Source organism: Macrobrachium nipponense, chromosome 45 (genome assembly GCF_015104395.2).
Source record: "Macrobrachium nipponense isolate FS-2020 chromosome 45, ASM1510439v2, whole genome shotgun sequence".
Lineage (NCBI taxonomy): Eukaryota > Metazoa > Arthropoda > Malacostraca > Decapoda > Palaemonidae > Macrobrachium > Macrobrachium nipponense.
Window position 1 is genome coordinate 27,689,073 of NC_061105.1, and position 23,846 is coordinate 27,712,918.

Here is a 23,846-nt window from a genome sequence, read left to right on the forward strand (position 1 = left end):
GGGAAAGGCTTCTTCAAAATATTTTATGGATAAGTAAGGGCATCTTGGCAATATGTTTTTGTAAACAAAGTAAGGGCACCTTGAAAATGACGTTCTGAAAATGGTAAGGCCATCTTAAAAATATGTTTCTGGAAAAGTAAGGGTATCTTGAAAATATTTTTCAGTAAAAAAAAGGGTATTCTGAAAATATATATAATTTATTGTGTGAAAAAATTCAAGGATGAATTCTTAAAATTCCACGCCTATGTCTAAGAGACATTTTGGATTTTACAATACTATATTTCTGAAAGACAACTAACCTTTCAAGCTTCATAAAAATCCGAAAAGTAAAAAAATAAATCAGTCAGTCAGTCAGTCTGCCTAGATTAAGCTGGCCTTGTAGCAGTAATGGTTCTTGATCCTGGGCAACCCATTCTTACAAATAAGGTTTATCCATGATTTACCACAAAAATTTAACTTTAGTCAGGTACAGCAATTTAAGCATCTGACCATAAAACTGGCCACTTCTATAACGAAATTTACTTCATTTTGGTTTCGTAGTATATATAAAAAATTTATAAAAATAATGTTCTTATTCATGACGACCATATTGAACAACGGTTTATGTTTATGTTTGGCATGTAATGGTATCGCATAAAAATCAGTCATTTCCGAAAAAAACTAATTAGAATTTAAGTGCCATTATCCTATTAACTTAAATACATTTATTCTATAGTTGATAAAACATCATTCCTCATATACAAATTTTTTTTGCAATCTTACAATTTTCTACAGAAATATTTATAGGAGAAACAAAGTCTCAGATTCATTAATGATACATTTCCGCCCTCTAGAACATGATCACCACAATCACCTTATCTAGAATTCAGTTGTTGAAATCAACATACAGAATAACCTTTGACAACCTCCTTATCTCTTTCTACACGTATGTGTTCTGGCCCATAATAGTATTCTGTTCTCAAATACCTGCTTTACATTTACACCATATAGCAATACTTCCTAATATTTAACTGTTGAATAAGAATAAATGTAGTAAAACGTTATATGTACTCACACACACAATGTATTTATGTATATATGTACGAATGTATATATATAAATATATATATATATATATTATATATATATATATATATATATATATATATATAAAATAGAGGACTTTCGGAATCAAGTCCTCCAGCCCGGCTAGCCTCTCTTAACGCTGGCCTCAAGTTTCGGGACAGCACGTACAGTCCTACAGCTTGGACATTCCAGTCTCGACCACAGCCTATAGAACCTGCATTTTGATCATACAGACTTCCTTAAGGGCCAAGTGATGTCGTCCCCTTCCCGACATACGTAGGGAAGCATATCGGGACGTATCAGTTTGGCACAAATAAGAAAAGGCCACTTACACATACATTTTTCATTACACTTTATATTTTCTCATTTCTAATCGTTTCTTTCAACATTATTTGCATATATGATCATTCATAAATGACTTCACGTGCATAATTACGGAATTCCGCTGACGGGCCAAATGACGTCACCGCACTCCGGCCGAACGGAGGCGGAAGAACTTCCCCCGATTTTTCAAGGAGGGGCCCGGAAAACAGTCATTCTCCAGGGGCAACCTCATTACATATTCTCAAGCCCCATTTTATGATAACTTTGAGAGCTCCTGCAACAGCCTCTGCCTGGTGATAGGAGAAGATTAGCGCCGGGAAAAGCAGCATCCATCTCGACGCTGCAAAATATTGCTCCTCGAAAGAAAGAAAAAAAAAAAAGGCAAGAGAAGCCTCGGATCCGAGAGAGCTGGTTCTTGGAGTCTGATCAAACTTTGAAATCCTCCAGAGGCGCCAGGGGCGTTTTCACCTCAGAGGCGCTCCTGTGGGATTGCCCGAAAACAACCAAGAATTCGGAGGTGATCTTCTTCTTGCAGAAAATGCTTTTAATCTGGCGTCGATATGACTTGCATCGAGTTTCCTTTCTTTCTCCTGGTGGATCACGTACTGGCAACATTTCACTCCTATTATTATTATTATTATATTATATTATATTATATTATATTATATTATATTATATTATATTATATTATTACTATTATTATTATCATTATTATTATTATTATTGTCGTTGTTTTGATAATACACAAACATTCATTTGGAACAGGAAAAGAACCATTATTTTGCAAATACAAACTTCATCAGAACGAAATGCAGTTCCTATGAACTAATAACTTAATAACCTGTATGAGCTTCATATTCATTTGTCTTTCACGTTTCGTTCACGTATCATTTTTTCCATTCGCCCTTCCCACACCCGCTACTGCAGCCTTGGTAAAGTCATATGAGTTACAAGAAACATTTGAGGTTTACCACTATAATAATGAAATAATGGTATACTATTGTAGATAATTCTACCTGTAATTTCACCATTATCATAAGTTTTACCTTTGCCTCATCATATTCAAGACAGGTTCATCATCTTCTTACCCTAAGCTCGTGTTAACTCTCTCTCTCTCTCTCTCTCTCTCTCTCTCTCTCTCTCTCTCTCTCTCTCTGCAATATTTACCTTCCTTTAACTCTTTCATTTGAAAAAAAAAATTCATCCAAGACTCAATCAAGCAGAAAAGCCACCGCATCCTATACATACTATGGGTAAAAAAATAAAGCAATTAGCGTCATTCCCTTGCCTTCTTCTGTCAAGCTTTGGAATTTCTACCTGTTGTTAGTTTTTCTCGATTTTAATCCTTCAAACATTTATGAAAGAAGTACACGACCTTCCTCTCCTTTTTATATCGTCTGAAGGCGTGGGCTACATAGGGTTCAACATTCAAATAACTCTCCATGAATTACATATAAACACAAATATTCGATTATTTCCAACGGATGATTTCAGTTATTCAACAGAATGTAATGACGGAACATTTCACATTAAACTCTCTGTACCTACTGAAACCATCTAGCCAATAATTAGCTAGCTGGAGGAAAGAGGTTTTCATTTTATGATTTGATCTTTGAAAATTAGGGAATAAGGGTAGCACCGGGCCACTCTCAGCCTTTCAGCGCTAATGTTAGTGAAAAAAATGGGTTGAGCGGCAGTAAAAGTAAGTTTATCTTAGTTTTACCAGACCACTGAGCTGATTAACAGCTCTCCTAGGGCTGGCCCGAAGGATTAGATATTTTTACGTAATTAAAACCAATTGGTTACCTAGCAACGGGACCTACAGCTTATTGTGGGATCCAAACCACATTATATCGAGAAATGAATTTCCATCACCAGAAATAAATTCCTCTGGTTCCGCGTTGGCCGAGCCGAGATCCGAACTTCGGACCACCGGATTGGTAGCCGAGCGCGAAATCCACTAGTCCGACGTGGGACTTTGAGCGGCAGTACAGCAAGACGGAAGAATGGAAGCGGATGTGAGCTAAATTAACAGGCTAGAAAGCAGGTGCAGCTAGGGGCCGAAAGAAGGCTGCAACCCTTTACCAATGCCCACAGTGCACCACGTGAAGTGAACTTGCGGCACTATCCCAATCAAAGGTCAATTAAAAACCCAATACAAATATTCAATTCATTACAACGGATGATTTCCTTTACTCGACAGAATCTCGTATCAGAACCATTTGTCTGCGCTCATCTCTCTTGTAGTACCTAGCGAACTAATCTGTCCGACTGGCCAATCTACTTAGCAGGTGGAAAGGAACCGCTAAAGCTATTCTTAGCCTGCATTCTATAGGAATTAATTAATTTCCCTACCGACTATTATTCTCGGTAACCCAAAGCACGAAGTCATTCTTTTTGTCGCTAGAATTCTCAGCTAGACCGTCGGTGGGGCTTATCCAAAGGGTAGCTTAAGAGATAATTCCTTTAAACTTCATGGTTTAATAGGCTTGGCCCACCTGCATATCGCCTGTCAAAGGTAACAGGAAAAGTGGCAGCGTCTTTCGAAACAGTTGTCACCTTTATAAATGCGATTTCTCATTTTATTTACAACTAAAATTATAATCATAATATGTGAATGCTTAAGTTCAGCAAAATATCCTAAAAACTTTAAACTACCGATTTATTGATTCATGTGTTATAAGGAAAGGTATTCAAAACTGGAAGGTTTTTACCCAAAGACGAAAACAATCTCTCAGTTTAGATCTGTCGAACTATAGTTGTGTCAAAAGTCAATTATCAACAAATCCACCGCTTCCTTCGAGGAGGAGCTACACAGCTTTCACCAGTATCGTGCCCTGGCAACCAGCACGTCATCAGTGCGTCCGATTTCTTATTGGTAGGCATCCGAACTCTTAACGGTAGAGGGCCAGACCAGACTAAGGAAACTTCGGACACGTTGGCTTCAGTTATACATTTTTTTTTTTTATACATAGGCCGATGGAACTGGCAACTTAATACAATTACCTATCCTGAGACCAATCGAATCAATGAAAAGTGAAACGAAAAAGATTGACAGATGTGAGAAATTGAGGCTGTCGAGCCAAGCACTGGGGCTCTTTCTGCCATTCAGCGATTTAAGGCAGCGAAAAGAGAACCTGGAGTGGTTGGACACCAAGATATTATATCCAGATAATAAAGAAAATGAAGTACGAGGATCTAAAGGTGGAAATGGGAGGAAACACCACAGCTGAACTAAGAAGTAGCTAAGGTGTTGGACAGCAAGGCTGAAAAAGGGAGGCGGGAATGGAGGTAATGTAAAAGGTTATAAAGTGGATGGACGGAGCTAAGGGCCGAAGGGAGGCTGCAAACCCCCTTTAGTAATGTCTACAGTGCATGAGGTGCTCTCACAAAGAAAAAAAGTTGGGCGGAGCTTAACCGTTAAATAAACGATATGACTGACCCTTGCAAGATTCTACGTGTAGTTCCACAATTGTTGAGCTCTACAAATTCTACAAGGAGGAGAACAGATTCCCTACAAGAAAGAGATCTGTCCATAAAAAAAAACATGAGAAATTAATGAATAAACTTAGCAGTTTTATTCTTGTCGACCATACTGATGTGATCGGTACATTTTCTCCAATTCCTTGATCCAATCTACTGAATAAAGTTAAAGAACAGCTCGCAACTTTAGATGACATAGTGACTATACAGGCACAAGCGTGAGACCTGAATGGTAAGCCGGTTTATTTTTGTTGTTGATATTCTCAAATGAAAATTACCGCTGTTAGTGCCTTTGCCTTCCACTTGAGAATAAAAATAAACTTACCATTTAGTTCTTACTGTTTTACCTATATAGTCTCTATGTCCTCTAAAAGTTGCGAATCTTCCTTTAGCGTTCATTCATTAGATTGGATCAAGGAATTGGAGAAAATGTACCAATCATATCAGTTTGGTCGACAAGAACAAAAACAACACATTCTCTCTCTACGCTCTGAATCCAAAACATAGAAAATTTAATCTTTTATAATAAAACAAAATCTATAGAAAGCCATGAAGATACCATTTACAAATTTATGAGTCGAAGACACAATATAACAATAATAATACGAGTAGGTAAAAGTTGATTATCATAATAAAAATAACTAATGAAAATTATATTTTAAGAAAATAATAGTAAGCAGAAGATTATTATAAAAATACTATCGTTACAGATATAAAAAATTTCGGAGAATAGCAAATAGGAATACAATGTCAACAAACTTAATATTAATAATGCAGATGACAACTATAATTAACTTCCATACATAAAAAGGAAAACCTCATATACAACGGAACTAATTCACAAGTGCAAGAATATAGTGCAAGAGTCCGAGAATAATCTTGTCTTTTCCGACAGATACTACTTAACTTAACTAGCCTTACTCAATATTGGCTAAGCATAAATCGTTGTAATATTCCACTAAATACAAAAAAAAGCAATATTTCCTGTTAAACAGAGCACTGCTCAAGCTTCAAATCGATGGATACTAAGCGAGAATACGGCAATCTTACAAAACACGTCTCATTACCTTCTTAATACAAAAAACAGAGTAGTTCTGGAGAGAGAGAGAGAGAGAGAGAGAGAGAGAGAGAGAGAGAGAGAGAGAGAGAGAGAGAGCAGAATCCGCAATCACGGCGTCCCCCTTTTCATCAAGGGAACACCACCCAAAGGGAACACTATTCAAAATCTTTGCAGGAAAGAAACAGGGAATTCCGAATCGGATGGTCAACTTCTGGCTGCGTAATTAAGGTAAAGAGAAAAATGGCGACGACCCCGCAACTAATTACCCAGTAAACTTAATCTTTCTCTCGTTCAACGGCCCTGCTAGCGTGCGCCCTTCTAATATGTCCGGCCAGTGCTTAAAATGACCAGGGCGGTTGTCTAAAATATCCAGTTTATGTCGGTCAAAGGGAAGGTCTAGCGTTGCCCTTCGGTTTTTGGGGCTTGAAATGACCCTCGGCTGCTGCTGGGCGGACTGGAGTTCTTTCGCCTTGGATTCCTTCAGCTCTTCCAGGATGTTTCGCTTCCTCAAACTTTTGCATTATTATTATTATACGCCCTCTTCCGTGCAGAGGCCGAAGGGATTGTCAACTCTTTACCTTTATCCGAGACAGTAAAATGCCTCTTTGGAACTGAAATGTGTATTCATGCAAACACAGACGATGGGTGAACCTAACACATCACCCTTATTCAGTTCCATACGACATGAGAAAAATCATATTACGTTCCACAATGCCTCCTTAAAAGTTGCAAACATTTTCACGATGGCCGATAGTATGACTTAATTTTTTGCGAAGGCTCACTGGATGCAAATAAAAGCATTTAAGTAAATATAATCACTTTAAAAAAATCAAAATCAAAAAGGCCCGGAGGGAGGGGCGGGGGGAGTTCTTGCGTCAGGAGAATCAACAGACCCGCCTCTTGAGAGACGAAATAAATGAATCAGAAAACATGAAGCAGAGCTCAACAATTTGGGAGAGGTGGGAATGAATCGGTAACCTTGTAACCTATCCTCGAGCTACTGCAGCTGCATTTTTAATATATTCTACATCTAGATCTTGGGCCATCAATTCACATGGAGGTCATCTAGAAGTCAAACTAATAAGAAACTGCTTGACCAGGCCTCAATGTTCTCATTAGCCTACACTTTATAATTTTCGCTCAAGACCTAACAACGCTTTGAGAGTCTGGAGAGACTTTCTAGTGCCAAGCCTGCAGTGGGGGTAGTGCCTTCTGTGCAACTCACGTAGTGGACTTCATACATTACCACACAGCTATATGCAGCATCTGTTCCCCCCTTACCTGCATGCACTTTTAAGCTTTTTACTTTACTACCTCCGTTTTCTTTCTTCAGTCCTGCAGTCCAAACTCTATTACTATGTGTTGCAACTGTGGGGTTTCCTCCCAGTTCCACCTTGAGGTCTTTATACTTCATCTCGTTTATTTTCTGGATCCCTTTATCTTGCTGTCCAGCCATTCCAACACATTCTTTTCGCTGGGATACGCGCTGAAAGGCCGGATGTGCTCCAGTACTTGGTTGGACAGCCTAAATTTCAACATAAATCAACCAGTCTCAACTCTCAACATTCCCTCAAGTCTTAATTCTCCCAGTGGGAGGATAGTGCTGCCTGTACACCTCACTAGATTTACTGTAGGCATTACTTAAGGTTCTTTGCAGCGCCCCTTCGTCGCCTATCTGAAACCACTTTCATTCCTTCCACTGTAACGCCATTCATATTTTCCTTCTTACATCTTACTTTCCAAACTCTCCTAACAATCGTTTCATAGTGCGATTGAGAGGTTTTTCTCCCGTTACACATTTAAAACCTTTCAACTCTTAATTGTCCTTTCTTTGCTAAATTTGTATTCCATTCTATTCTCTCGAGGTTTCTTATTTTTATAATAAGCTTTGACTTTCGGCAATGAACAACAAAGCTTTTATATTATTGAACGTTCTTTACACTGAAAAAAGTTTCCATAGACTAGAAAGATTTCTGTCTCTTCTAATGAACCACTGTTCTCAAAAGACTGCACAGTCGTAGGTACTGTGAGGATTGATCGATTAATTTAAAAAATCATTCGCGGTCTTTGCCATGTGCTGTGATATGGAATAACGCTTTGTCCTAGAACATTTCATAGCTGCTCTCAAAATTTTCTAGAAACGTTTCTTAACCTCAGGCAATCGCTTTACAGTCTCGATTTTTGTTTTCTCTAAAGCTATTGAGGTAGCTATTTGTCTGTCCGTCCGCACATTTTCTGTCCGCCCTCAGAACCTAAACACTGCTGAGGCTAGAGGGCTGCAAATTGGTATGTTGTTCATCAACCTTCCAATCATCAAACATTCCAAACTGCAACTCTCTAGCATCAGTAGTTTTTATTTTATTTAAAGTTAAAAGTTAGCCACGATCGTGCGTCTGGCCCCGCCATAGTAGCCAACAACACAGGCCACAGCAGGACCGTGCTGAAAGTTTCATGGGCCGCGGGTGAGTTTCAAGATCCACGGCTGAGAGTTTCATACAGCATTATACGCTATATAGTAAACTCGATTGCGCCGAAGACACTTCAGAGCATTTTTTTTTTTTCCGTAACCAATGTATTATTCCTGATATTTTTTTCTCTACTCGAGGTTTTACATTATCTAAAAGTATCTTTACATGAAAACCAACTAGTAGCTATACACTTTTTAACTGATATAAATCTCAAAAGCCATCCAACTTTCCCAAGCTAAATAAAACAAAACTATCTTTCCGGTTGTTTTCAGCGGTAAAGATGATCTCGTCGGCTGCCCAAACTCTACAAACTTGAGGTGCCCTAAAAATCGTACTTTCTACATTAGCCACTTAAATTCCTCAAAAGCTTTTGTGTTACAAGAAATGGCGTTCTAATCAACAGTGTTAATAATGTGAATTATTTTCAGGGTGACCTCCAACGATGACAAAGAATCTGTCATTTTAGCTTTATTTTTATGGTCACTCTACACCATAAAACAAATTGTACACTTAGTTGCAAACGGTCAACAAATTACAGTTATATTAATCCTATTGTCTAAATATATTGACATCAAATTTCCTCCTAATTGCTCACACTTACCCCGTAGTCACCTAATAGGTTCTTAAAATTGTAAAATAAACGCTAAGGAATTCTCTATAGCTTTAATAGTACAAAATCTACTTCCCTGTGGTATCTAAAGATTTTCAAATCTTTAAAATTACCTCCAAGAAATGTGTGCAGCTTTGACTGTAAACACTGTAAAATTATTATAAAATGCAATTCCTAGGGTGATCCAAAGATTCAAACATTTGAAAAATGGCTTCTAACGATTGTATATGATTTTTATCCTATAAACTGGTATTCTTTGGATTCCATGATCTATCTGATGATTCTTCTATTTGTATTTTTATTATTTCAAAATCAAATTTCCTGGCCTCTACAGATTTTTAAATTTCAAAAATTACTTTTATGGTTTGTCTGTCAGTTTAATCGTATAAAAATGTAAAATTACCTCTATGGATTGTATATAAGTTTAACATCATAAAATGCAATTCTCTGGACCAGCCATAGATTCCTAATTCGTTAAATAAACTCTATAAATTGCAAAGGTTTTTATATTATATAATGTCTCTGTAAAATTCCTACATCTGCATACTAAAATTATTCTTTTGGCGGAAAAGCAATCTTTTTATATCTTACAATGGCGTCGCATATAACACACAAAACTTTACTCTGCACACCGAATTTCTACGGTGCTGTAAACGCCTTACAATAAAAGAAACGGACTTCCCAGGGAGCCTTTGCAATAACAATGAACAATGTAAATGGCTGGAACTTCTACTTCACTTGACATCCAAACCGCTTCCATATTCTTAACAGCATTGCTTAAATGCTCTTCAAATTTCACCTTGTAAGATGATGTGGGCATTATAATCATGAGCTTCAATGTTCAAAACTGAAGCTCTAAACTGCCTCCCACATCCTAGAATTACCTTAATGGTTGCTAGAAAGGTTTTGCCCTCTAAATTGACTTCTTGACCTAATTATTACGTTCTGAATTGACCTCCTAATCTTCCTCGGGGTTTCAAAGGATTACCATCTTTTGGCTTAGCTTAAGTTTTTTTTCGATCTCTAAAATTGAATCTTCACCTTTGCCAACCTATTAAAAAACGTTTAAGTAACTTCTAAACTGGCTTTGAAGTGTCACTCTTAAATGGAAGTTAACCAAATTTTTTTTTTTTTTGCTGAAATGAAATTTATTAGTCTTTATTTTTATATTTTGGAAAATAAGCTATCTCTCACCTTAATCCTACTACAATTTAAAATTTGTTCAAGAGGTAACTCCGTCACATTAAAATTTTTAAATTGTCTTTCATGCTGTCCTTAACTTTAGGCCGGTTTTATTTTTCAAATGTCCTAGTGATTCATAAAACGCTCCGTGTTTTAATATCCTACCTGTACCCTAAATAAATATCTCAACATGCTTGTCATTACTTCAGGCGTTTTATTGTGCAAATGTGTAGTGATTCAAAAAAAACGCCCCGTGTTTTAATATCCAACCTGTACCCTAAATAAATTTCTCAAAAGATCTCACCTCGTAATTTTTGAGATCTCTACTTCGCCCTGAAACGCATCCGTAAAGTTGTTAATAAATAAGATTGCTTAATCTATACAAAAACGAACCTTTTTTCTAAAGCTATAGAACGCATTCCAAAAACTATACCAGTACTAATAGGTGCTTAATTCTTTTGATTAATTAAGCAGAATAGAAGAGGCCACCCTCACTGTTATCAAGAGACTGGAATATCTTTGTTCCTTTCATCAACAATTTCAGTGTTTTTGTAAGTTGAGAGATCGAGACAGATAAAGAGATCAAATATAACTTTTTGTCACTGTGAAAATAAAACGGATGAAAAAAAGATGGATAAATAGAGAGAGAGAGAGAGAGAGAGAGAGAGAGAGAGAGAGAGAGAGAGAGAGAGAGAGAGAGAGAGAGAGAAATTTATATCATTAAGAAGAGAAATCATATGAAAACACAGTATAAGGAAGCGAAACAAAGATATATATATATATATATATATATATATATATATATATATATATATATATATATAGATATAGATATATACAGATGATCAATAAAATTTTAAAAAACCGAGATGGAGAAAGAAAAGAAATCAGGTACAAACAGTCAGATGAAATAAAGTAGAGACGAAGCTTAATCTGGAAACAGCTGACAAAGACAAAAACGTTTAATAAAAACGTTTTTAAAATCTGAAAACAACGGTGATGAACATTTCACAGACCTTGTACCTTCAAGACGACAGGCTACCATCAACCTGTAAATATCAGGATCTAGGAAACACAGAGGAAGATAAAAGTATTCCATGTGCTATAAATGAAACAGGAGTGAGTTTAACCAATAACTGAAACATTATCGGAACAGAGAACGGCCATTTACTCTCGACTAGGTCACACCCATGAGTGGCCACGCCCAATTACAGGACGGAAAAGTCCGATTTTGCGTTTATTAAATTTTTCTGAAGGACGGCTATTTGTGTGATAAATAGCCCTTTTAACAGAGGTCTGATTTTGTGTTACAAATATTTTCGTAGGGAGTCTGACTTCCTGTTTATTAGCAGAATCTTGAAAATTAGTCTGGTTTTTGTTCATAACCAAAAGCTTTGCAGGAAAGATCTTCATTTCCCTTTATTATAACAAGAATCTTTGTTGGACGTCTGACTTTGTGGCTGTCAATGGAACCTGAGTCAGTTAATAAACACATCTTTGAGGGAGGTATTTTCTATTTATAAATAAATTTTGCAAGGAAGAATTATTGTTTTTATTAGTAGTTTTTATAAGAAAGGTCTGGTTTTGTGTTCATAATTTTTTTTTTTGGAGGGAGGGGGGGGATCTCAATTTTGTTTAACGATACAAATTTCTCTAGGAATGATTACATTATGTTTATAATAATAACATTTTTTGTATGAAAGGTCTGATCTGGTGTTCATAAATAAACTTTTGTGAAAAAGTTCAGTCCGAGTCTGAAAAGAACTTTCGTGTGGGGGGAAACGTTTTGAGGGAAAGGTATAATTTGTGTTCGTGTAAAGAAATATGTGAAACGTCTGCTTACAGATATTTTTTTCTTTATTTTTATACAAAAAATGTATAATAGTTTTTTCTTCAATCAATCGGTTCCCAGTGTGTATGCTTTTTGTTCTTGTCTTTTTAATTGGCGTGCCTACCAACCCTTTAGATGTGAAATCCTTTAACCCTTCGCACTTCCAGCCAGGGAGTTCTTTGAACAGGCACCAACTTGTCCCCTGAACTTTGAAAAAGAAAAATTAATGTTCTTTTAATAACGCTGATTTATTTAACAAGCGTGAGGACTGGGTACCTTTAGGGGCATCATGTCTTTGAAACCTTGAAGTTCTTTGAAACCTTGAAGTTCCCATCATCACAATGACTGAGGCTATGGAGCCTTTGTGGAGCAGTCTGAAAAGCAAACCCCTGAACGAATTTTGAACGTTCTCCAAAACATTATAAAACTAAACTTTATCCAAATCATTCCGAAACGATAAATTGTCGAAGCAAGCATGAATGCTCTCATTTTAAGAAGGCATGCCTTTCCATCCACTCAAATTCATATAATACACGAGTTTCAGTAATAGATGAAAGAAATGAATAACTACACTAAACAAACCATGAACCTCATACTATCTCAAAGAAAAGCAAGGCCCTCAACCTTCTCTGAATAATTTCAATGTAGAAGCTCTTTTTAAAGAGGACCAATGTACACAGAACTTACCTAATATACTAGAACCTTCTCGTACAAATAAATTTTGCAATGGCTTCAAGTAATTACTATCAGTTTCTGTAATGAGCTTTTTGATTCTCGTACTCCGGTCTTTACCCCTGATTCTATCAAATATTTATTCCTTTCCCGTTCTCTATTCTGTTGTCTCTGGGCCTGGGCTGAAGGGAAAATCTTAGCTGGCCGTAACAGTGCATAACGAATAAAAGAAAAAAAAATATAAATGAACTTGGGACGTAAAAAAGAAAAAACTGTTTTTGACGGTTTCCTGATATATATATAATTACCTATAATACATATTATATATTATATATGTATATTCATAATATATATATATTATATATTTATATATTTATATATGTAATATATATACAATATATATATATTATTTATATTAAATATATGTATATATATATTTACATATTTTATACATACTTTTAATATATATATATATATATGATATATATATATATATATATATATATATATATATATATATATATATATATATGTATATATATATATATATACATATATATATATATATATATATATATGCATAATATATTATATATATATATATATATATATATATATATATATGACTGATAAAAATGTTCTTTACAACAGAATTCCATCTAATAAAAGGAGCCCATAAAAAATATAAAAAGCAAGTAATATATTTCAGAAACTTATTCATCATTTCCTACCTGAAGAGAGAGACAGCAGTCTCAGAAATATAGCACTTACTTTCTATATTATGGCGTTTTTATGAGACTACTTTTTATTAGTTACATACATACATTATATATATATATATATATATATATATATATATATATATATATATATATATATATATATATATACACTTTGGACATATTGAAACACATAATTCATAATGATGACGTTAATAATTACTATGACACGAAACCTACTAGCCCAGAAAGTTTAAGTAGCTCTTGACCCCATCATTTAAAACCAGTAGATACGGTGAACAAAAAATTACATAGAGTTACAAAGAATTCATGAAGAGTATAAATCAGAATATATCTATTATTATTAGTTATTATTTTAGATTATTTAAAATGAAACAGTATTGACACTGAATGAGGTAGAGCCCGTTAACTTGAAAGGCATGCTCCCACTGAACAGGACGCGTTTAATATAAGAAAAAAACTGAAAATAAAAGAAATGACTAATAAAAATACACCAGCAAAGCAACAGATACATTCATACACATCATCCAGCGAAAGCAGAACCTAAGATTTTTATGCCTTAAACTGTCTAGTTTTTATTTCTAACGTGAATCACTACTGTATCTACTTCTCATTCCCTATCATACGATTTGATAGCTTTTTAAACGCGAACGTTTTTTATATATTCTAATCACAACATTTCACCATAATAAGAAAGGTAAAAATAATAGTGATATTCGATGTTAGCCGTTCCGTAGCTAACATCCAAGATGTACGATTTTTCTTTACCTTAGTGTCACTCATTTTTTTAAAGACAAAAATGCATTTATAGTTTGATATTCCACCTACATCTGTCAGCTTGTTTACTTTATGGATTTCAATTAACATTTTACATTACTTGAGAGCAAAATCATTAAAACTTCTACATTTGTTGGAATTATAGAATTATACGTTAAATTACTGTTATAATCACGGTACTCCTCTTTAGTGAGTATTTTTAGTTTCCAATTGATAAAATAATAATTGTAGTATAGTGGCTTCAAATATTTTTTTTCATGTACATCTCTACCATATTTAAGGCCTTTTTGTTAGACATATAATTACAGAGTAATAACTAATAACAAAAAAAGAAACCAAACGTCGAAATTTTTTCTTAATTACTTCAACAATAAGGGAAGTTTATATACAGAATGTATTTAACATAAATTTGTTTTGTTCTCACTACCAATAAAAAAATGTATGTACTCTCTCGATTCTTTGAGCTACACATGTTGTTTACAATTGAAATTCTGAGAGCTTACATGCCCTTGTTATTCTGTTTAATTACAACGAGAACAAAGTATGAAACACATTAGAAGACACAATTACTTCTCATTCAAACGACATTGAAAAAATATTCCATCTCTATGACAACAACTTAATTGCAGTTTATCGTTTCGCTCTGTATCGCATTTTGTAAATAATAATGAAAGTTTATACGAAACCTCTGACCTATAATCCATATCATTGCTAACATATTACATCTTCAGAAGTCACATGTATTTTGAACTTGTCTTCTAGACAAGTACCGAGGCAAGTTTTTTTTTTATATATATCAGAAAAGCTTTAAAAAATTACTCCTCTGTGAAAACATGTTATAAAACAGACTTGACTTTTAATCTATATGACATGGGAAAAATACCTCTTTGAAAATTAGGAACTCCAAAATTTCCTGAAAGATTTTTACCTATTAAACTTATCTGAAGTTCTCCTTGACAAGGAATTTAAAGGTTTAATTCGCTGCTGACTCTTTAAATTAAAAAAAAAAAAAGCTAATTCACAACTCTAAAAACGTAACTCTTCAAGGGTGAAAGTGCTCAACTTGCCTTACTTTTATATTCTAGCAATTAAATATACTACGTACTACTTTCAACTTACAATTCAAGTTATTAGTCCTAACTTAGAATTCTATATCTTGGGTTGTAGAAGAAAATTAATTTTTCTGTAAACAATTAAAACCTTATCTTTATCCGCACATCTTGGAAAACCACTGGGTATCAGTTACCCAGGAAGGTGTAACGACAAACAACTAACCAAGTCAATCATCCTCCTGCAATCTACGCTCATACTAGACTTTATTGCAATATTTTGATCATGTAAAAGCAACATTAAATGCGACTTAAAACATACGACAAATTAAAAATCTATCTTAAAATCATTAAGGCTTCATCTCATTTTTTTTAAGAACATGAATTATTTTCTACCACCTTTAAATGTTCTTGTTAATTAAGAAACCTAGACTAACTTAAATACATTTTCTTTCTTACAACTAAAGTTCTCAAAATAAATCAATAATATATATATATTATATATATATATATAATATATATACATATATATTATATAAACAGTATATATATATTTATATATTATATTATATATATATATATATAAAATTTTCTTTCTAATAACTACTGTTCTTAGAATAAATAAATTTCAATATGCATATATAATATATATATATATATATATATCTATATATATAAAATATATATATATAAAATTTATATAAATACATTTTCTTTCTTATAGCTAAAGTTCTCAGAATAAATACATTTATATATATAAATATATATATATATATATACATACTATGTATATATATTATATACATATAGTATATGTGCGTGTGTACAAAGCCTCAGAACCGTAGTTATATACTAACCCTTCTCTCACACTCAATCCACGTTACTTAGAAGAATGAACAAGGCTTGAAAGGGCTCGGCCCAACGCTGAAACCACAATAACCAATAGACTCACGCTACTCGAAATCAATATTGAAAAGTAAATAAAAAAAAAATCCCCAAAGGATTCCCATCTTAAATCAAACTCACCATACATAGCTGGAAATCTCTGTGAATGTTAAGGGAGCGAATAATAATACTTTCGGCAGTTTAGGAAAATGACCCACATTCACATAATATTCCAGCGGCCCTGGGCCATCAAAAAGACCCCCTCAACTCTTACACCATAACAACACTCCCTCCCCCTCCATAAATGTCACCGCTACTTTGGCCAGGATGTAAATACCTGAAATAATGACTTTATATATTTTGGTTTTAAATCAATTACGTGAAAATGAGTTCAAGAACGTTGAACTTTTTTGGTTTTCATTGCTAGTTTCAGCAAAATCAAATAATTATATATATAGATAAATATATATATATATATTATATATATATATATATTTTATATATTAATATATATATATTATATATATATATATATATATATATATATATAATATATACACACATATAAGTTTCAAGTGCCCTTTTTAACTTATGAGAAGGAAGGAGTCTGCCAAAGTGAGAGTTACCCTTTCGGTCTCCAGAAGGATATTCTTGAGAATCAACAAAGAAAAGCAATGAGATGAATCAAAACTGACGAGACACAGGAATAAAGAAGAGGATATATGGAAAGAATGGGGGTTTAAAAATAAGAAAAAATAATATATACTTGTTGGTTACATAGAGAGAGAGAGAGAGAGAGAGAGAGAGAGGAGAGAGAGAGAGACTTACCTCTGAGTTAGTAGAGGCCCTCAAGCGGTGTGCTGTTCCAGCGCCGGCGGCGGTTAGCAGTTGAAGGTACCTTAGGTCCCGCTGTCAGCCGCGCTATTTCAGCGCGAATGTCGCCAATTCCCATCCGGTTTTATTTCCTTTTTCCTTTTTTTTTTTCTTCGTTATAGCATCTCCCTCTCTTTCTCCCTTTCCTCTCTCTCTCCTTCTCTCTCCCTCTCTTTCTCTTTCTCTCTCTCTCTTTCTCTCTATCTCTCTCTCTCTCTCATTCTCTTCCTCCCTATCCTCCGCCCTCTCAGTCTCTCTCCTTTAACGGAAAGAGGGGAAGAGAGGAGGCGGTTAATTATTTTCTTTGCACCACCGCCGCGCGAAGCGAAATATAATCTTCTGTGGAGTTCTTCTCTTCCTCCTTTCAACCTTCCTTCCTCCTCTTCCGTCACTCTTCTTTCTCTTTCCTCCTTCCCCCATAGGAACACTGTCTCCAAACCTCCCGCTAATTAGAATATCTTGATAAAAAAAAAAAAAAAAAACGAGCCGTTTCTTATCTGGAAACTTGGCTGAGTCCGAGATAAAATCCTGCTATCGGGAGTTGATCTCCTCAGTCCAGTGGATGAAATGGCACAAGCATCTGTGAGATATTTGAAGAAGAAGTGGAAGAAGAAGAAGACGAAAACTCACAGAAGCAAGAAATTGTAGTACAACATGAAAATGGTTTGTCAGTTAGCTACAAGGGTGGGGTAAGGCCTGGTGAAGAGAGGGAGGGGAGGGAAGGGTAGGAGGGAAGGGGGACTTAAAGAAGAGTTCTACAGGACGCTACTGAAACTTCAAGTTATAAACAGTGGGGGGAAAAATGGGGGTTTCTGTAACGTCACTTAACATAGGTCTACGTCTCGGTGGGCTCGTGCCAGAGAAAGTGAAAGCGCCTGTGTCTATGCAAACGGTTTCTGTGTAACCTTAACCATCTGTTGCGGATGAGGATGAAAGAGAAAGGAACTGAGAAAGAGAGAGAGAGAGAGAGAGAGAGAGAGAGAGAGAGAGAGAGAGAGAGAGAGAGAGAGAGAGAGAGAAAGGTTGTTCCAGACAGGTAGCAGAACGCCGAAGTGGTGTTTGTTGTCCTTCCAGAAAGCCTCTGCTGGAACGAAGTGAAGACTCTCTCTCTCTCTCTCTCTGTTTCTCTTTCTCTCTCTCTGCAAATCCATGCCTCTTCCAGTCCCCTGGGAAAAGGCCGAGGAACGGAGGAGGAGGAGGATTTCGATGACGACGACGACGACCACGACGACGACGACGATCCCACCAAGACCAAGAGCACTAATGCCGATGATGGTATGAGTGACGGCGGCTGTGATGACAGAGACGGTGAAGACGGAACCGACCGACCGACGGGTAGCAGCTACTGGGAATTAATCAGAGGGGAATTTCGGCAGAGGAGAAGAAGAAATCTTTCCGATAGGAAAAGAAGAAGAAAAAACGAGAGGTACAACGGAGGAGAACTGGATGTTGGAGGAGCAGAAGGAGGAGGGAGGAGGAGGAGGAGGAGGAGGAGGTGGTCAGCGACGATGACGCATGGAGTGGACTGGATGAAATGGGAAGTGATGAAGGATGGAAGAAACACCCCAAACTATAAAATGACCGAAGGAGAGGATAATAAACTATGAGAGTAGTTACGGCAGAATTTGACTGAAAAGTACAGAAATAGTTGGAGGACGAAGTGCTGGAGGAGGAGGAGGAGGAGGAGGACAAAGTGGAGGATACAGAGGAGGAAAAGTGGGAAGGAAATGGAATATGGAAGAGAGAGAATTAATGGCACAATGAGACCAAGAAGGACAGAAGAGGTTGGAGGACAGGGACAATGTCATGGTGGAGGAACGCCAATGAAAAGAGGAGGGAGAGGAAGAGGAAGAGGAGGATGGAGGAAGAAGAGTAGGTGGAGGTGGAGGTGGAGGTGGAGGAGGAGGGGGAGGGGGAGGAGAAGAGTCGGAGGGCACGAGTCCGCTGGAGAGCGAGTCCCGCCGAGTGCAGGCGCGCGTGGCCGCCACTACTGGCCCACTGCCGCGTGTGCCTGGCACTCAGCTCCTTCCCTCGACTTGTTGCTCCCGCTCCTGCGCCCTGTCTCCACACCCATCGATCCACGATTCCCCCCTCGCCCCCTCAAACCTAATCCCCGTCCGCCCACACCCCCTACCCTCGGAGGGACTCCCCCAAACCCCTATTGGCGGCGTTCTGTCCACCCCCGCCACATGGCGTTCCAGGTGGTTCCTCCCTGCCACCCATCACGCCCCCTGTTTCCCCTCGTCCCCTTGATCGTGCACAACCCCCTCCCCCTCCAATCCTCCCTCTCCCTCTTCCCCTACTTACATTCCTCTTTCCCCCTTACTCCTCTCCACCTCATGTGTCCTCTCCTTTCCTCTCCTCTTTTTTTTCTTTTCTTTTTTAATTTTTAGCGATTTCCGTTCGTCCTTGTCCACGTTTTCATACTGCTACTTCCTTCACTGAAGTCACAAGTCATCATTTCATTTTCCCCTCTTCCTCTCCGGCCCCTCCCTCAAAATCTCTCTCTCTCTCTCTCTCTCTCTCTCTCTCTCTCTCTTCCATCTTGTCATTCACCGTCGTCGTTTCATGCCCGTCTCTCCCACTCCCTTTCCCTCCTCCTCCTCCTCCTCCCCCTCCTCCTCCAGCCACCTTTTTTCCTTGATTAATTTTACTATTGTGGTCCCTGTCTTTCTCTATCGCTTTCTCTTTTATTCTTTTGTCTCTCTTAATGCCATTACGGAATGGCCCGCGTCTCTTCCTCCTTTTTATTCTTTATTTTCTTTTCTTTTTTTTTCGTCAGCTTCGTTTTGCGTTTATGCTTCCTTCCGTTCTTGTACTTCTTACGCTTTATCCATTCCAGTGTTCCTCTTTCCTTTTCACCGAAGTTACCTCTTGTTCGAGAAGTCCATACCATATACATAAATACATACATCACATCCATATATATATATATATATATATATATATATATATATATATATATATATATATATATAAATTTATGTATATAAGCCGATGAGTAGATAAATAGATAGATACAGATAGATTTTTGGTTGTATACACACACACATATACTACATTTCTATGTTTTTTATATTTAACATATATTTTTATATATATATATATATATATATATAATATATATATATGTACATATTATATTTATATAAGATTATGTATATTCATATACAGGAAACTGTTATAGTCCTGACCAATAACGTCAACTCAAGAGTAATTTTCCAAATGACTCTCCAAGATTATGTAAATGAAATAAACTTCTACTACTAGGTAACAGTCCTCCGGTAACTCTTAAAGAGGCAAAATCAGTCAGGCCCATATCATCTATTTCACTAATAATAATAATAATAATAATAATAATAATAATAATAATAATAATAATAATAATAATAATAATAATAAATTGAAGTAAAGGAGAAGAGTGGTGAGAGTAAAAATAGATTTCCACCAGCCAAATTATAAAAGCCCTCGGTAACCCCTAATAACATGTTAAACATCATTATTCATACCTACATTACTCATTATAACAAAAAAAAAAAAAATTTACGGCATAATTCCACTATCAACAATACTTCAATAAATTACTGACATGCTTTCAATAGATTACCAGCAATATTTCACAATTAATTACTTGCACTATGATTGCAACAAATGACTAACAATACGTTTCCCACAACTCGGGAGCAAACTTTATACAATCATTACCTTGTTTCCACGAACATTTTCTGCGACTAACAAAAGCAATCAACTGGTACTCATTTCCACGACGACACTTGCCGTCGTTCAGCCCGGGGACCTGCCTCTATGTAAGAATGCACTCCTACGTAAGAATGTACTGTAGAATGAGAGTAACCTCAGTCTGATCTTCGTTGCTTTATCTGCAGTACTGAGTACACGATTTTACTTAGCCCAACATTCTACTCGCTAGAAAGCACTGAGGAGTGAGAGATGTGTATTTCTGGTGATAGAAGTTCACTCTCGACGTGGTTTGGAAGTCACGTAAAGCCGTTGGTCCCGTTGCTGAATAACCACTGGTTCCATGCAACGTAAAAACACCATACAAACAAACAAACTCGCTAGAAAGAGCACGGGGAGAGCAAAGCTCCATCACAGGCAATAAACATCCTGGCTTCGCATCCATCTATATCTCCAATTGTGAGAATGAAAATATATCTGATTTTCTAAGAGGATCCTTCAACTTTTAACACCGACTCTCACCTCTTTGAAGGATATATCGTCGAATCTTATTTCAATCAGAGATTAAGGAAAAAATCGAAAACCAGAAATAGGCCATGTAACAAAATAAGGATAATCATGAAGACAATAACCTAAATTCATTCTCTCTCTCTCTCTCTCTCTCTCTCTCTCTCTCTCTCTCTCTCTCTCTCTCTCTCTTATTTTTAATATATATATATATATATATATATATATATATATATATATATATATTATATATCTATATATAGATAGAGATATATATATAGATATATATATATATATATATATACATATATATATATAGATACATATATATATATGTGTGTGTGTGTGCGTGTTGTATTATTAGTTTTTCTAACTGAAAAATTCATCTAATACCTGAAGAGTGAAAGGAAGAAGTGAACAAATTTCTGTTCTGGGTGAGGTCTACCCCTTGAAATTCGGAAGGTTTAGGAAAACAGGGCCTATGAAAAAATCTATAAGAGCCATCAGCTAAATTACATGAGCGGCCAAGTTTCTTGAAAACACAAAAGACTGAAAATATTATATACATTAGAAACCAAACAAACACAACGCAATACAAGTCAATTTCCATCTGGTTCAGGTAAACTCATATGGTTCGTTTCTCCCGACCTACCGAATAAATCAATGGTTGGTTGGTAACTCGTGTTTTTAACCTTTATTTACCATAGAAATAGAATAGAATGGAATATTGAATTTAGGGCAAATACCAAGCGCTGGGACTTATGAGGTCATTCAGCGAAGCAACGGAAATCGACAATAAAAAGGTTTGAAATGGGTAGGCGGAGGAAAACCTCATAGCAGTTGGACAATAAATCAATTGTTACGGTAAAAAGTATTAAGGAAGAAAGAGAATATGAACGGAGGTACAGGCAAAGGAATGAGAAGAGTTACAGCTAGGGGCGAAGGGGCGCTGCAAAGAACCTTAAGTAATGCCTACAATGCACCACATGAGGTGCACTGACGACACTACCCCCTACGAAGTATTTATCCTAGAAAGAAAATTTCTAGTTGGTTGGTGAGATCTCTCTCCGCCCTATAAGAAATTAGGTGGAGACTGGAATACACGGCATTCTTCCAGCACCTAACACTGAAGAAAGCATAGTTTCTTTATAAGATGCATTTCTCCCAACAAACTGAATAATATGGATACTAATCATAAAAAAAACATTTGTATTAGTAAATTTGTGCAATTGCAATAAAAACTTAATTCTAATTTTAAAATGTTAAAGTCTCCATAAACGTTAGTGACGTTTCATTTCGCGTTTACTATTCATGATGACCAACAATATCATCTATATTAAGACTTCTCCATTAACCAACAAATGAAAATTACTTTAGGATCTTTCCGAGGTCCACATGGAATATATTTTACAAAGTCCAGTTACCATTATTAATCGTCAAATTTATATAAAAGGTCTCCGGACTTCATAAATAAATTCTAATTGGAATATCTACTTAAGAAGTGTCCAGATTTCTTGATCACATCTCTGATGGAGTACTTGTGAGAATTCGAGATTTTTTCTTTTGCCAGAGAAAGTTTCCAGAAGTGTTTCCAGATTTCAACATCAAATGCTTAGTCAAATTACTATGAGGTTTCCAGGGGTCACGTTCAAGTTGCATTGAAGTTTCCTAAGACCGTGTAACTTTGAAATTTCCAGAAGTCACGTTAATTTGAAGTTTTCTTAAGCCCCGTTACTCTGAAGTTTCCAAAAGTCCAGTTATTTTGAATCCCCAAAGGTCAAGATCTACCTTGAAGTTTCCAAAGGCCAAGTTACTTTGAAGTTTCCAAACGACCAAAGTCAATTATTTGATATTGCTACAAATGAAGTTTTCCGACTTTTCTTGAGCCATTTTGAGAAGCTGGCTAATTTTCCTAACAATGACTTGAAAAGCTACTCATGAAGTTATCAGGCTTTCCTATGAACTTCAAACCAAGTAACTTGAGTCGCCCTTCATCCTCTCTCACCTTTACGAGCAGTCTCTCTCAAGCTCTCTGTAATTAGATATTGATAAAAAAAAATTAGACCATTTAGTATCTGGAACCTTAGCCGAGGTCAAGATAAAATCCAGCTATCAAGATCCTATCTCGTCAGTCCAGTGGATGAAACGTCAACTGCCCTTGCGACGTTTGAAAAAGAAGAAGAAACAAATAACAGAAAATATTAAATTGTAGTGAATGACAAGAATTTGGGGGTAGTAAGGAGTGGTAACAAAGGGTAGGTGGGATAAAAGGATGACTAAGTATGGACACTATATACATAAACTACTCATAAAGTTACACGGTTTCTGGACTTGCAAATAAATAATTTGTTATAGTTTCTCATCAAGTTTGCAAATGTCTCTATTTACTTTCTGGTGAAGTTACCTATAAGGTTTCCAGTTTCAAATAAAGTTCCTAACAATGTTTCCAGAAGTGGGTAATAATTTCTTGTGAAGTTACGATGAAGTCTCTAAACTTCCTAAATAAATTAATTGATGCAGCGACATATAGTTTTCGTACCTTTCTTATGGCGAAACCCCGAAGTTACTTGAAAAGTTTTCAAATTTCTCTATCAAATCCTTGACCATTAAAAATAGTTTTTATA

The 23,846-nt window shown here is 36.0% G+C and overlaps 1 long non-coding RNA gene across 1 annotated transcript in view; it reads right to left on the reverse strand.

The window, feature by feature from the left end:
* Nucleotides 1–17,153, reverse strand: part of LOC135214123 (uncharacterized) — a 253,713-nt gene extending 236,560 nt beyond the window's left edge. The window contains exon 1 of the long non-coding RNA XR_010314275.1: nt 16,975–17,153. This is a non-coding gene — a long non-coding RNA (uncharacterized LOC135214123). The remainder of the gene's footprint in view (nt 1–16,974) is intronic.
* Nucleotides 17,154–23,846: the final 6,693 nt, after the last annotated feature.